Below are 11,829 nucleotides of genomic sequence, written 5' to 3' on the forward strand. Positions count from 1 at the left end.
AAATTGCTGAATGTACATTACATGCCAAGCACTCTTCTAAGCAATGAAAATGTATGAAAATATTTAATTTTCTTTCTTTTCTTCTTTCTTTTCTTTCTTTTTTTGAGACAGGGTCTCATTCTGTCACCCAAGTTGGAGTGCAGTGGCATGATCTTGGCTCACTGCAACCTCTGCCTCCCAGGCTCAAGCTTTAGCCTCCCAAGCAGCTGGGGCTACAGGCACACTCCAGCAGCTGGGACTACAGGCACACTCCACTGCCCTCAGCTAATTTTTTTTTTTTTTTTTTTGGTGCATTTTTGGTGGAGACGAGGTTTTGCCATGTTGCCCGGCTGGTCTGGAACTCCTGGCCTCAAGTGATCAGCCTGCCTCAGCCTCCCAAAGTGCTGGGATTACAGGCGTGAGCCACCGGGCCTGGCCTCTTATTTTTCTTAACAAGACTAAAATAACTATCTCTATTTCAGATGTGAAAACTGAGGCACAAAGGGATAATACCTTGCCCAACATCCTGCAGCTAGTGAAATGTAGTACCAGATTCAAATTTAGGCACCGTAGCTCCAGAAGATACATTCTTAACCATCTTACTATACTATGCTCTAGGTTACATGCCCCATTATAAATTCTCTTATATAACATCCAGTACTTCCCCTTTGTTGTAGAGATTGAATAACTTATTATAATTAATTGTTTGATGTCTACTCCCTCTCCCCCATTAGAATGCAAGTTCCACAAGGGTAAGGGCTTGTGTATGACTTGTCCATTAAAGTATTCCTTTTGCTTCTCGGGTGGTAATGGGCATTCAGTGTACTTTTGTTGAAGGAATGCACTGAACTTCCAGCTGAAGGTGTGTGGGAGACAGGTTTCTGAGCCAAAGCAATGGCTTCCCTCATTCAGACAGCATGACAGCAAATGGGCAGTAGCAGAGTTTCCTACCAGAAACATTCAGAAAAAGTATTATAAACTCATAAGGCACCTTTACCTTTTAGTAGCTGTAGCAGTCACAGCTTTTACATATAGCTAAAAGGGCTGTAAGGAACTATACATAAAAGACTGTTTCTGCCGGGCGCGGTGGCTCAAGCCTGTAATCCCAGCACTTTGGGAGGCCGAGGCGGGTGGATCACAAGGTCAAGAGATCGAGACCAACCTGGTCAACATGGTGAAACCCCATCTCTACTAAAAATACAAAAAATTAGCTGGGCATGGTGGCGCGTGCCTGTAATCCCAGCTACTCAGGAGGCTGAGGCAGGAGAATTGCCTGAACCCAGGAGGCGGAGGTTGCAGTGAGCCGAGATCGCGCCATTGCACTCCAGCCTGGGTAACAAGAGGGAAACTCCGTCTCAAAAAAAAAAAAAAAAAAAAAAAAGACTGTTTCTTAGAGTGATGTAATTACTATTGACAGTAATAAAATATTAGTTACCCCTTTAAGTTTAGGACCATAATGCCTCAGTGGTGACCAATTCAACCTGTGGCAAGAAGTGAATGGATGATACTATACCCTTTATTTTTTTTTTTCAGGGACAGTTCTCCCTCTGTTGCCCAGGCTGGAATGCAGTTGGTTGCAGTGAGCACGATCTCAACTCACTGCAATCTCGCCTCCCAGTTCAAGCAGTTCTCCTGGGTTCAAGCAATTCTCCTGCCTCAGCTTCCTGAGTAGCTAGGACTACAGGTATGTGCCACCACACTTGGCTAATTTTTGTATTTTTTGTAGAGATGGGGTTTCACCATATTGGTCAGGTTGGTCTCAAACTCCCAACCTCAGGTGATCTGCTTGCTTCAACCTCCCAAAGTGTTAGGATTGCAGGCGTGAGCCACCGTGCCTGGACGGATGACACTATATCCTTATGACTCAAAAACAGAGCATGGCTTATTTTTCTTTGTTTGTTTGTTTTAAGTCAACCTCATTGTAGATTTTTTTTTATCCCAGTAAAACCCTCAAGTTTTTTGTGGCCTAAGTCTGAAGACAGAAAATAAGAGCCTAATCTTTAGGGAACATTAGACGTAGGTCAAGTTTGGACTGTATCTGGAGAAACTGCTCTTCACTGGCTCATGGTCACTAAGGTGAAAATAATACTCTTGTGTTCTAGATGAGAAATCTCTAACTGGGCCAATGTTCATCTTATACTACCACTTCTAGGGATCCAACATAAGTAACAATATATATTAATTTAGGTAACAGATTCCTGTCCTCTTCATGCTCCCTCACATACATTCCTGCATGCTGTCTGTTAAATGAGCCAAGTACATGTAAATGTATTCAGACTAATAGAAAAATACAAATGTTTACTTAATTCGACTAGAGGCTATAAGGGATTGTTTTCATTGCAACAATTATGCTAAAAAAAGTATGTGTGGGAGGAGAAACATCATAAAGCAGTGTGATTATCAGACTTGTGCCTAAAAACTGACCCCAGTGACATGGAATTCATTAAATTTTAATGAACTAAATTGACTTGCATTGGCTGTAAAAGTGAGTTACATGCAAGACTGACCAAGTGATTTTCTCCTCTACAGCTTAAAGTATCTCACATAATCTTTTCTTCAAAATAACTAAGGTAAAAGAAACAAACTATTTATTCTTTTTCCTTTTAACAGAGATAAAAAGACAAAAAGACGGCCGGGCGCGGTGGCTCAAGCCTGTAATCCCAGCACTTTGGGAGGCCGAGGCGGGTGGATCACAAGGTCAAGAGATCGAGACCAACCTTGGTCAACAAGGTGAAACCCCGTCTCTACTAAAAATACAAAAAATTAGCTGGGCATGGTGGTGCATGCCTGTAATCCCAGCTACTCAGGAGGCTGAGGCAGGAGAATTGCCTGAACCCAGGAGGCGGAGGTTGCAGTGAGCCGAGATCGCACCATTGCACTCCAGCCTGGGTAACAAGAGCGAAACTCCATCTCAAAAAAAAAAAAAAAAAAAAAAAAGACAAAAAGAAATGTCACATTCTCAAGGTTCTACAGTTGTTAAAGGCACAGCTTTTTTTTTTTTTTTTTGAGATGGAGTTTCACTCTTGTTACCCAGGCTGGAGTGCAATGGCGCGATCTCGGCTCACCGCAACCTCCGCCTCCTGGGTTCAGGCAATTCTCCTGCCTCAGCCTCCTGAGTAGCTGGGATTACAGGCATGGGCCACCATGCCCAGCTAATTTTTTGTATTTTTAGTAGAGACGGGGTTTCACCATGTTAACCAGGATGGTCTCGATCTCTTGACCTCGTGATCCACCCGCCTCCGCCTCCCAAAGTGCTGGGATTACAGGCTTGAGCCACCGCGCCCAGCAAAGGCACAGTTTTAACAGGCTACTGAATGCCTACCTGTCTAGTGCTGTGGTCAAAGACAGTTCACACACAGGAGTCAGCACTGAAAATTTCTTTTGAGATAAGAGTCTCGTTCTGTCACCCAGGATGGAGTGCAGTGGTTCAATCTCGACTCACTGCAACGCCCACTTCCTGGGTTCAAGCAATTCTCCTGCCTCAGCCTCCCTAGTAGCTGAGGCTACAAGCGTGTGCCACCCCACCCAGTTAAATTTTTTTTTTTTTTTGTATTTTTAGTAGAGACTAAACCTGTATTGGTCAGGCTGCTCTCGAACTCCTGACCTTGTGATCCACCTGCCTTGGCTTCCCAAAGTGCTAAAACTACAGGTGTAGGCCACAGCGTCCAGCCCAGCACTGAACGTTTAAAAGGAGGGAGGCTGGATAATAACTGGGGCTTTGAAATCAGACCAGAGCTCCTCCTATTCTTGATTGTGTTACCTAACCTCACATTAATTTTCCTTGTAAAATGAAACTAGCCACCACATACATTTCAGGGTTACTCTAAATATTAAAAGATAACATACAATGCTTGGCACATAGTAGGCAAATAAAAAGGAATTTATTATTCCCCATCCAGTATTTTAAAACAGTACCACTAAAGGCTTCTCTCAAAGCAAAATTACTCCTCAGAGACTTGGCAGAGCTGATCTGTTAGGCTTAGAATGGAGGGATACCGAAATAGATGTAAAAGTTTCACAATTAGAATAGCAGGACTGCTGAGCAGGATGAAAGGACTCCAGTACTACCGTGCTGAGAAAGCAGTACAAGTCCTTAACATCATAACCATGGAAAAGATTTCAACCAGCACTTATGATGTAGAGTAACATCCCAGGTAATTCAACTAATCACTTTTATGTTTGTAGGAATATGCCAGTGTCTACTTCATAAGTATTTCATTTACTTCAAAATACCTGCCTGTGGTAACTTTTCGTTTCCAACTGACTAGACTGTCCCTTGGTAGTCCACATGACTGGATCCAGCTTACTTAGCTTGTGACTCCCATGACTTTCGGGGGCCAGTGAAAGGAAGTAGTCATTGCCTACACCATATATTTAAAACTTCATTTAAAAAAGGTCCCAACAGGAGGTATATTTGAAAAACAGGCAAAAGCACTACATTTTGTAGGAGAATTGATATGTAAATTAAGGAGGAACTGACTAATGTGCCCCACACCCAGGAAAGGGGGGAAAAAAGAACGACTAGGTACTGAGTAGAAGAAATGAAAAATAAAATACTGAGTAAAAATTCAATGTTCATGCAACTAGCTAACCCCTATTCAAAAATCCATTAATTTGTGCAGCAGCAATACAACATGAAAAAAAAAAAAAAGATTAAAAAAATTAAAAATCCAGAAACATCTTACCATTAATGCTGTTTACTCTGGTAGATGTATATCTGATAAAATCATGTTCCATACACGAAATTCTGCTATGATTTGGGTCTATCTAAATAGGCAAACAAACTACAGAAATCATTAGTTTATTCTAGAACCAACCAAAAAGAAATTTCCAGGCCGGGCACGGTGGCTCAAGCCTGTAATCCCAGCACTTTGGGAGGCCGAGGCGGGTGGATCACAAGGTCAAGAAATCGAGACCATCCTGGTCAACATGGTGAAACCCCATCTCTACTAAAAATACAAAAAAAAATTAGCTGGGCATGGTGGTGCGTGCCTGTAATCCCAGCTACTCAGGAGGCTGAGGCAGGAGAATTGCCTGAACCCAGGAGGCGGAGGTTGCAGTGAGCTGAGATCGCACCATTGCACTCCAGCCTGGGTAACAACAGCGAAACTCCATCTCAAAAAAAAAAAAAAAAAAAGAAAGAAAAGAAAAGAAATTTCCATATCACTAATATGACAATGTACTTCTGAATAACCATGTTCCAAAGAAATAATCCCCAAAGATACAGTGCATCCCCAAAGTACGTAGTGGAAGAAAAAAAGAAAACAGGAAGTTTCGAAGATTTGTATAATGACACAAGAGAAAATCTGACAAACCTTATAGATTTTGAAACTCTCAGCTGAGCACTGTGATATGGGCCAGCCTGTAATCCCAGCTATTTGGGAGGCTGAGACAGGAGGACTACTTGGGCCAAGGAGTTTGAGGTTGCAGTGAGCTATAATTGCATCACTGTGCGCCAACCCTGGGTAATAGAGTAACATCCTGTTTCAGAAAAAAAAAAAAAAGAAAGAAAAGAAAAGGAAAAAAAAGTGTAAGACCTTACAGCTGTTGAGTATCTTTCTCAAACAAAATTAAGAATTCAGTTACTGCCGGGCGCCGTGGCTCAAGCGGGTAATCCCAGCACTTTGGGAGGCCAAGGCGGGTGGATCACGAGGTCAGGAGATCGAGACCATCCTGGTCAACATGGTGAAACCCCGTCTCTACTAAAAATACAAAAAAATTAGCTGGGCATGGTGGCGCGTGCCTGTAATCCCAGCTACTCAGGAGGCTGAGGCAGGAGAAGTGCCTGAACCCAGGAGGCGGAGGTTGTGGTGAGCCAAGATCGCGCCATTGCACTCCAGCCTGGGTAACAAGAGCGAAACTCCGTCTCAAATAAAAAAAAATAAAAAAAATAAAGAATTCAGTTACTATATATTTTTTATTGGAAAGCTACTGACATAGTCTTAGAGGAATTACAGACTCTAAAACCAAAAAGGTGCTTTTAGGAAATTACTAACCACTGGAATATTGAGACAGTACCCAACGGATTGGCACTATCGCATTTAAGGTGCTAACATACAAAGGAGCAATGAAGCACAGTCCTGGAAATTATCTGGTCATTTCAGTAGCATGCCATTTAATTATCTTTTTAAAATTAAATAAACTACAAATAAAATGAAGTCATATAAATTAAATATATATGGAAATATTAATATACAAAGAAAATAAAATCAAGGCTATTTCACTCCTTAAATGACAAGGTCAGCCCTTTCTTAATAATTACACATAACTGTAAATCATTGTTCTAGAAACTCTTTCCAAACAAACTAGTGAGAATAAATTACAGAAGACTCTGAATTTGAAGAGATTAGAATTTGAAGAGATTAGAATGTTGTCTTAAATTCCCTACACTGCTCGACTGCTTGAAATATATTCCTGGATCCTTCCTTCCTGAAGGCTAATGTAAAAGTAATTATTGGCCGGGTGTGGAGCCTCATGCCAGTAATCTGTAATCCCAGCAGCACTTTGGGAGGCTGAGGCGGGTGGATCATGAGGTCAGGAGTTCAAGACCTGCCTGGCCAACGTAGTGAAACCCTGTCTCCAGTAAAAATACAAAAATTAGCTGGCATGGTGCTACGTGCCTGTAGTCCCAGCTACTCAGGAGACCGAGGCAGGAGAACGGCTTGAACACGGGAGGTGGAGGTTGTGGTGAGCTGAGATTGCACCACTGCACTACAACCTGGGCAACAGCGAGAGACTTTGTCAAAAAAAAAAAAAAAAAAGTAATTCTCTCTTCCAGGCTAATTTCTATCTATGCCTTATGCCTGCTGGAATTTTTATTATAGTACACCATACAATTAATTGGTAGAGATTAAGTGTTTTATGTCTCCTGCTGCAATCTGAAGGCAACAAATAAGTATTTTGGAAGTTGACCATTTTGCTTCAGGTGACATTAACAAACTAAGGGCCTAGTGAAGGATGGAAACTACATAACTAATAACAAAACAACAAAAGAAATGTTACCTACAGAACAGCTTAATGAGAAACCTCGGAGATTAAGATACTTTGTAGTTTAAATGTAAAACATTAAGTAACTAAAAGAGGTGGACTTATTTTACAATACAAATACAATGAAAACTTTAAAGTTTCATTTGAAGTTTACTCACAAAACAAAACTGAGAGGTTAAAGGAAAAAAGTTATCCAGGACAAAATACCTACCTAAAACGCAGTAAATTTTTTTTTTTTTTTTTTGAGACGGAGTTTCGCTCTTGTTACCCAGGCTGGAGTGCAATGGCGCGATCTCGGCTCACCACAACCTCCGCCTCCTGGGTTCAGGCAATTCTCCTGCCTCAGCCTCCTGAGTAGCTGGGATTACCGGCACGTGCCACCATGCCCAGCTAATTTTTTGTATTTTTAGTAGAGACGGGGTTTCACCATGTTGACCAGGATGGTCTCGATCTCTCGACCTCGTGATCCACCCGCCTCGGCCTCCCAAAGTGCTGGGATTACAAGCTTGAGCCACCGTGCCCGGCCAATTTTTTTTTTTTTTTTTAAGAGGGAGTCTCCCTCTGTTGGAGTGCAGTGCACCATCTCGGGCTCACTGCAACCTTTGCCTCCTATTCAAGTGATTCTCCTGCCTCAGCCTCCAGAGTAGCTGGGACTACAGGTACAAACCACCACACCCAGCTAATTTTTCTATTTTTTTTTTTAGTAGAGACGGGGTTTCACCATGTTGGCCAGGATGGTCTCAATCTCTTGACCTCACAATCTGCCCACCTCAGCCACCCAAAGTGCTGGGATTACAGGCATGAGCCACCATGCCCAGCCAGAATCCAGTAAATGTTAAATAAACTTTCAGGTAGCTGGGCGCGGTGGCTCAAGCCTGTAATCCCAGCACTTTGGGAGGCCGAGGTGGGTGGATCACGAGGTCAAGAGATCGAGACCATCCTGGTCAACATGGTGAAACCCCGTCTCTACTAAAAATACTAAAAATTAGCTGGGCATGGTGGCTCGTGCCTGTAATCCCAGCTACTCAGGAGGCTGAGGCAGGAGAATTGCCTGAACCCAGGAGGCGGAGGTTGCGGTGAGCCGAGATCGCGCCATTGCACTCCAGCCTGGGTAACAAGAGCGAAACTCCGTCTCAAAAAAAAAAAAAAAAAAGAATAAAAGAGCATGAAAGAGGATATAAAAAGTTAAAGTAAGATAGAAAAAAAACATGATAGTCTATCCATGAATCAAATGCTAAAGATAAAATAGTAAATATACCACAATGGTCACAGTAATGTAAGGGCAGGTAATGCAAAGACCTGCAGATCAAGGACTTGCTCAAATGCAACTCCAGAAATAGAGTGACTTCTAGAGGTGAAAGTGGAGACTCGAATAAAATGTTTGCCTTCTGTTTTCCTCCCAAGTAATAGGCTCAATGTAAGCTCAGAAGATAGCTTAACTCTTCCAGAGCTGTAGACAGTTCACTAAAGCATTTCGCATTCGTCTGAATGTTATAGTCCTTTCGCAGATGAGAATATCAAATCTCATTCCTTCAGTAAGTAAACAGTTTTGACACCCACAAATTAATCTTAAGTGGTAGTTTTGCTTAGAAAGCCTCACCCTTTTCAAAGGAGATATGTACAATGGTGTGTTTTTTTGTTTGTTTGTTTTGAGTGGGAGACTCACTGTGTCACCAGGCTGGAGTGCAACGGCTCGATCTCAGCTCACAGCAACCTCCACCTCCCAGATTCAAGGGATTCTCCTGCCTCAGCCTCTTGAGTAGCTGGGATTACAGGCGCCTGCCACCATGCCCGGCAAATTTTTTTTGGTATTTTTTTGTACTTTTAGAGATGGGGTTTCACCATGTTGGCCAGGTTGGTCTCAAACTCCTGACCTGAAGTGATCCGCCTGCCTCCACCTCCCAAAGTGCTGAGATTACCAGCGTGAGCCACCACGACTGGCCCACTTACTTCAGTATTAAACCTTCTCCTAAGCCTGTCTCTTCACATTTTCCTACCCTCTCTTTGGCCAATGTCTTTCACTTGCCTTTATATCCACTGGCATGCCTTTCTTGCAACAGAAGGCGTTCTTAAATGGAAAATGTTTTTTATCATAACTCTTTTTTTAAGGGTTGGGATAATTCCAAAGTACTTGAAATAAGTTTCTCACATCTCGCTCTATGAAGTTGACTACGATTTGTTATGAAACTATTGGGTGACCAATACAAAAGAAACTCCTAAGCACAAGACCTGATCTAATTAACTAACAGAGGACACTATCCAAATAAAAAACTCACTTTCAATGTGTAACGTGTCCCACACCAGACGACTTCAGCAGATGCTAAAGATAACCTAGGCTGAAAATCCTTGACTGAGTCGACAAACTCAGAAAAGCATGGAGATGAAACGATGTGTGGACGGGTATGATGGTGGGATGCAGCAGGCACTGATAAGGCAGCTCCCTTGGCTTGTGTTTAGGGCGCTCCGCTATGTCTATTCTTTAACAGAAAAAGAGTTCTAAATCTTTGACTTCTGGCTCACTTTGCTCAGTCCATACCAGAGACTGATCCACTATATATTTCTTCTGTGAAGACCCTAATCGCTTCAAGACTGTCCCTTAAAAGGTAAGAGACTGCTGCATTTCCACAGCTGCTGCAGGGAAATTCCCTGCGACACTAGAGACAGGTAAATAAAGAAACTGCATTCGCTCCAAAGCAGGGGGAGGGGTCTTCTATCACTGAAGAGTTTACATAATGCAACGGAAGACCAGTGAGCTCTGCAGACCTGTCAAGAGAGACGGAAGGTTTGAGCCTCTCTCTTCCCGTCATCTCTAAACATTCTCCAACGGCCTGCTCTTCACTCCCAGGAGACCCACAGAACTTACACCTGAGAATGAGTAACAATCCGCATACGCTTACCCCTTGCTTTCCTGCCCACCTTCATTATTGAAATACAGAAGAAAAAAGAAAAATAAAAAGAAGTAGAAAACCCTAACCTCCTATTTCTGAGTCCAAAGTATGGAGTAACGAAACGGGGCCGGGGAGTTTTCCCTTCTGCTAAGAGAGGAGAACAAGGCGCCGCCTCCAATCTACACTACGCCCAGTAATGCAATGACAAGCCCTAAAAACTCCACAGCGTCCCAGGCAGTCCCTTGCGGCTCGGCCCGGCAGCCGCCCTCTCCCCCGGCCTCTCACAAAGGAGACTGGTTCAGTCCGGAGCATCACCCCGCACCTGATCCCTCACAACTGGGGGGCGAGCAAGGGGTGGAAGAGAGAGTGGGAGGAGGAGTTACTGAAATCAAATCTCTGAGAGCCTCAGCTTTTGCTGACTCCTGGCCCAGCACTGCGGAGCGGGTGTGAGCGGGAAGCCTACCTGTACAAGTCCTGGTGCTTCCTTTCCAGGCAGCGTTTCAACTCACCCTCTCCGAGAACAAGGCGCCTTCCGGCGGAGCATGGCCAGCCCTCGCCTCAATCTAGCTTGCTAGTAGTCCATTCTCCCTAGGCTCCGCCCCCCTGCACTCCGATGCGCCAATGGCAGCACCGAAGCCCGGCCTCTTCCAGAGAGCTAGTGTGAGCGCCATCCAGGAAGTCTCTTGCGGGTGGAGGGTCCTAGGAGGATGAGAAGGGAACGTAGGCGACCACAAATATGCCGGATTGAAAATAAAATCTGGCGGCAGCTCGCCTCTGACGGCTCAGTTCACAGGCGGCCAGGCCCTTCGGCATCTTTTTTTTGACCCCCACCATTGGGGGCGCTCTGAACTAAAACAACGCTTAGTTACCTACTTCTGGGAAGCCATCTTGGCTCGGACTGGTGCCTTGGAGGCGGGGACCCGGTGAGACTGCTTAAAGAATCCGAAGCCCCCGTCGGCGTTCTGTCCGGCTATCTAGGTCCCGCCCGAACGTACTCTCCTGCATGCACTGCGGGTGGCCCTCAGTCACCATGTGAAACCCTGGAATAATGCCGTGTGTGGTTACGGGTAACCACCACCGTCTCACTTAACTGTACGAGTAAAGCAGTTTTAACAAACCGAATAAGCAAAAATTAATTCTTCGAATGAGAGTTAAAGCTACACGTTCCTAGGGTAATCCTTTATGGACGCCTTACTCAAAATATCAGGATATGTATCTACTATGTGCTTCTAATCTTTACGATTCACTTGCAGATTTTCCAGAAGGAGCACTCTGAATCAGTTGGAAATAAAAAACAGGACTTAGGGAGGAATTCCTTTTCTTTTTTTTTTTAAGGCCTAAATTTCATCAACATATCAAAACTACAGATATATCTACGCAAATAATAGAGGCCTTAGAGGAGAAATTATATTTAAGGAGAAGGAAGGCCGTTAGGGAGCAGCCCAGGGGAAGAGTAATTTTCTTCCGTATTTAAATTGGAAAGGAAATAATTTCATTATAAGTGAAATTCTCTTGCACTCAACGAGAAAGGTTTTCCTGTACTTCATAGTTTAAATCTCTACTGCTATTACAACTTACTACAAGAATTTTTTGTTGTTGTTGTTGTTGGCATAGTCCCTCAGTCACCCAGGCTGTAGTGCAGTGGGGTGATCCCAGCTCACTGCAATCTCTGCCTCCCAGGTTCAAGCAAGTCTCGTGCCTCAGCCTCCCAAGTAGCTCAGACTACAGGCATCCGCCACCAAACCCGGCTAATTTTTGTATTTTTAGTAGAGACCGGGTTTCGCCATTCGCCATGTTGGTCAGCCTAGTTTCAAACTCCCGACCTCAAGTGATCCGCCCACCTTGGCCTCCCAAAGTGCTGGAATTACAGACATGAGCCACCACTCCCAGCCAAGAAATCTTTTTTTTTTTTTTTTTTTTTTTTTTTTTTTTTTTTTTTAGACGGAGTTTCGCTCTTGTTACCCAGACTGGAGTG

At 43.7% G+C, this 11,829-nt stretch overlaps 1 protein-coding gene across 4 annotated transcripts in view; it reads right to left on the minus strand.

Annotated features, from left to right (window-relative positions):
- Positions 1-10,423, minus strand: part of CHD8 (chromodomain helicase DNA binding protein 8) — a 71,351-nt gene extending 60,928 nt beyond the window's left edge. For all 4 annotated transcript variants that reach the window (XM_010335085.3, XM_003924352.3, XM_010335084.3 and 1 more), the window contains exon 1: positions 10,318-10,423. The gene's annotated coding sequence lies outside the window, so the exon portion shown is untranslated. The remainder of the gene's footprint in view (positions 1-10,317) is intronic.
- Between the last annotated feature and the right edge of the window lie 1,406 nt (positions 10,424-11,829).

This window comes from Saimiri boliviensis, chromosome 2 (genome assembly GCF_048565385.1).
Source record: "Saimiri boliviensis isolate mSaiBol1 chromosome 2, mSaiBol1.pri, whole genome shotgun sequence".
Lineage (NCBI taxonomy): Eukaryota > Metazoa > Chordata > Mammalia > Primates > Cebidae > Saimiri > Saimiri boliviensis.